The following is a 4,639-nucleotide window of genomic DNA, read 5'->3' on the forward strand; positions in this document are numbered from 1 at the left end:
CTGCGGTTGTGAGGCCGGTTGGATGTACTGCCATATTCTCTGAAACGCCTTTGGAGATGGCTTATGGTGGAGAAATGAACATTCAATGCACGAGCAACAGATCTGGTTGACATTCCTGCTGTCAGCATGCCAATTGCACGCTCCCTCAATGCTTGTGGCATCTGTGGCATTTTGCTGTGAGACAAAACTGCACATTCCAGGGTGGCCTTTTATTGTGGGCAGTATAAGGTACACCTGTGCACTACTCATGATGTCAGATCAGCATCTTGATGTGGCACACCTGTGAGGTGGGATGGATTATCTCAGCAAAGCAAAAGAGTGCTCACTATCACACCTTTAGACTGATTTGTGAACAATGTTTGAGAGAAATGGTAATATTGTGTGTCTGGAAAGAATTTTAGATCTTTAAGTCCATCTCATGAAAAATCGGAGCAGAAACAAAGGTGTTGCGTTTATATTTTTGTTGAGTGTATATGGGTGCCCATAAATATGTTTGGTAGAGCCCCTTGGGCCAAAGGCTGATAATCGATATTGTGATTATCTAATAATATCTTTAGGTGCCCAAATATAATGAGGTGCAGATCTAGCACCAAATAGTGGTTAGGTTAGGTAAACTTAGCGGTGGAATTCTTATTGCCAATAGCTTCTGGCAGAAGCCTTAATGAGAAAAAACTGAACTCCCACGTCCAGCATGTACCAAGACAGGTCATCAATATTAAATTTAAATAGACTTCGTTCAAGTGTTTAAAAATGTAGATCCGAAAGCTGTCAGTGCATGTTGCTGTAGTAAACCCAGTACAGTACATACTGGTGGGCACTAGGTTTGGGGGAAGCTACCAAAGAGGCCTTTGAAGTCATGCTTACTGAATATTAATTTAAAAAGTAAAGGAAAGCTAGAGTGAGGCTCAGGCATGGGTGGAATTTATAGAAGCCGTAATAAGTTTGTTTCATGTGTTTCAAAAATTGTATTTCATTTATCCATCCATCCACTGTCAATACTGGTTGTCCAATGTAGGATCACAGGGTTCTGGAGCCTATTCCAGGGAACTCACGGCACAAGTCACAGTACATCCTGGATAGGGAGCAAACGAAGCACAGGATACAATGCCACAGACGCTTACCCACATAGTCATACGCTACTGGCAATTTGGAAATGCCAATTAAAATACATTGCGTGATTTTAGATTGTGGGAGAAACCAGAATACCAAGAGGAAACCTGCCAAGCATGGGGAGAATATGCAAACTCCAAGCACACAGACTTAAGGTGAAATTCCAACCCCCGACCCCAAAGGCATGAATTGACAGTGCCAAACACTAAGCTACCATGCTGCTTGTATTATTTATTAAATACATTATTTATTTAATTCATTTATATTTTAATTATTTGCTTTTAATAATTTAATAAGTGGCAAAGTTGCAGGAATGGATAAGGTTTGTCTGGAGATTTTTAAAAATATCAGCGCATAAACAATGTGTTTTAGCAGAATTATATCACTCAGTCTCCTAGGAAAGGTTTATGTCAGGAATCTTTAAAGAAGACTCTGATGTGTGTAATTTTCTGTGGCCTCTGCATAAAAGTACAGTAGCTAATTTGATGTTTGTGGATTTGGTCCACCATAATGTGCCTCAACTTAAGTTGTGGGAGTTATAACTGAGGTATGGACTGCAGTGAGAGGTATGTCCACATTTAAGTGGATAGTGGACTGCATAGATAGAAGGGTGTGCATTCTTCCTATTTCTGTCCGATGGTAATGAAAACTTTACTCTCTGAAAGTGTAACCATTAACGGCTGTCATTGCACAAAGTGTACTAGTTCTTCCATTTAATGCTAGACATTTAATGTCACTGCTAGAGTCCAGAAATGCCCTTTTCTTTTCTACATTTAAAATAAGTGCCATCTCCTAATAAACACTTAGGGGGTTAAGAAAACTGACCCACTACGAGTTGATTATGTACATGGGACATTATGGGAGCTGGAATTTTGTGCATTGATGCCGAAAGGCTGCCATTTGATTAGTGATACAAGACAGTGTACTGGATATCTACTGAACAGCAAGATTACAGATGCTGCTTCACAAGTTTTCTAATTCATACACCTCCACTACTTTTCCTAAACCTGGTCATTCCACTTTCTTAACATTTACATATAGGACCATTCTGTTTCCCTCATCGAGCAAACTCTCAGTCAAAGCAGTTGCAGTTCCCCACTTGGCATTGTGCTGGTCATTATTGTTACTTACTCTGCTTTTGCCATCTGTGATGCAAACTATCGTTCAAATCAAAAGGTTTCCAAATTGGCTGCATTTCAATTCAGTATTAATACATTCCCCTTTTTCATTTTAGAGTAAATACATAGCTGAAACTAACTGCTGCTCAGGAGAGAATGTTCACATCTCCCCATAATCTTAATCTAGTCAGTTCCGGTCTCCATTGGAACTTTGTTTGCTTATTTGTGTCATGTTTCTAACCTATTACTGCCTCCTCTGACACTGACCATGGGAATCAATGAGTCTGCAGCTCTTTGCTGGACACTTTTATATAAATTGTGGTAGAACCATGTTTAAATAGACATACTACCCATGTTTAGCCAAATTTAATTTACCACCTTGGCAAGACCGTGGACTGTGGATCACCAAATTTCTAAAATAAATGGACCGTGGACCGTAGATCACCAAATCTCTGAGATAAATCCTTCAACATATTTAAAAGCAGAAGTAGTTAATGACCAGTGGTTCACCCCCCATGAAGGTGCCACGCTTTGAGCTATACCAGCATGGTGTTGATCTTTTCACTCTTCCTCTGTTACTCTCAAATCTAACTCTTGTCTTTTAATAGTCCATGCTAAAATTCAATTTTTTTTTGTTGATTTTCCTGTAAGGAATGGGTTGTAGATAAAGATACAACTGTAATAATAATGTTTATTACAGTACCAATGAAGGCCAGAAACAACTTGAACATGATAGCAATGAAAATGACAAAAGACTGACTAAGGGTGCTATAAAATCCAGGACTTAAATAACAGTGATAGCAATGTCACAAAATCACATTTTGTGAAATGGTGGCTGTTAGTTGATACAGCTTTATTTTCCATCTCAGCCATAGAAAACAATATCACTATTGTGCCAGCTCATGTGTGAAACTCCTTCATGTTCCCAGAACCTTTTTATTTTTTTACATTGTGCCATCGGGAAGAAATATGTAATAACCTGGTCTTTCAGTACATTTAGGTCACCAGCTGACTTCATTTTATTGCCACATGACGATGCTGAGCCTAGACCTAACCAACTGAATCAACCCCATATTAAAACACTGACTCTAAAGTCTAGTGGGTAATATTCATGGTGGGTACATTGTTTCATGCGTTTTCTCTCTTACCCTGACGCACTCATCAATCTGGTATAGGGTCACTCTGGACCACATGACCATTTTTCATTGCCCCAAAGTCAAGTCTTTAAGCAGCCTAGCAAATTGAACCTTTTTTCAGATTAGCCTCACTAACAAGTGGTTTTCTTATAGTCACACAGCTATAAGAGTTATCATCACATTGTGTGCATGGAAATGCTCTTACTTTCACTATTGAACATCTTGGTATTTTGTCTATCTACATGCCATGCGGCAGTATTCCTTCATCTGAAAATATATCTGTTGTTTCTATTTCAGTTACTTAAGGGGTTAGGTTGCCAGCCATTGTCACACACTACAGCCAATTACAAGAAACCCCAGTACAAGAAAACCAACAAAAAATGGGGAGAACATGTAAACTCCATGTATACAGACCAGAGGCGGGAACCAAACCTCGATCCTGGAGGTGCAAGACCACTAAGCCACCATGCCACCACTATTACAGTTTTATTTTTTTTTACCATACAACTTCGCAATATCTTTCAGTGATCTCCATTCATGATTTATTTTCCTGACACATTTCTTCCACAGTTGATCCTTCAAGGTTTTTATAATATGTTAAGAGGTTCTTAACCTAGACTTAATCATTTCAAATGTCTTTAGTTGTTATCTTTGCATACCAATAATCTGTACCTTCTGAAATTCCTTTGAAGTTTTTTGGCCAGGCAGTGTATCTTACAAATAAATGCATATAGTACATCACAGACCTATATTTTTTTCCTTTACATAAATGTTAAGTTGTTACAGGTGTTACAGTATGCTCATTTCTGTTATATCGTTTTATCTGATCAAATTGTTCAATTTTACAGTACATCCTTTTAAATCTATTTTATTTTATATTTATGCCCAGTCAGGTCTTAATTTTGTTGCACCATTGGCAAAGATTCTATTCTATTCTATTCTATTCTAAGCTAAAAACCTACTAGAATGTGTATTTTCATGCTCACATTTATCTCGGAAAGTCATTAACCATGCAGTGAGAGGTCAGCTGTGACGTAACTACCCGATTTTAAAACCCCAGAAGCAAATGGTACCTCACATCAATTCCACACCATTGCTTTGAGGACTTTTTGGCAAAAACGGACGAGAAAAAAAAAATCTTTGTGGGTACAAACGTGTTCCGTTTCAGTATTGCAGTTTTCAAGGATGATTTCCTCCCCTAAAATAGCATGTACGTTAATAGGCTACTCTTACCACATGCATTATGTTTTTAAACCTTAAAGGCTCTCGGTTTGC

This window comes from Clarias gariepinus, chromosome 4 (genome assembly GCF_024256425.1).
Source record: "Clarias gariepinus isolate MV-2021 ecotype Netherlands chromosome 4, CGAR_prim_01v2, whole genome shotgun sequence".
NCBI classification, from domain to species: domain Eukaryota; kingdom Metazoa; phylum Chordata; class Actinopteri; order Siluriformes; family Clariidae; genus Clarias; species Clarias gariepinus.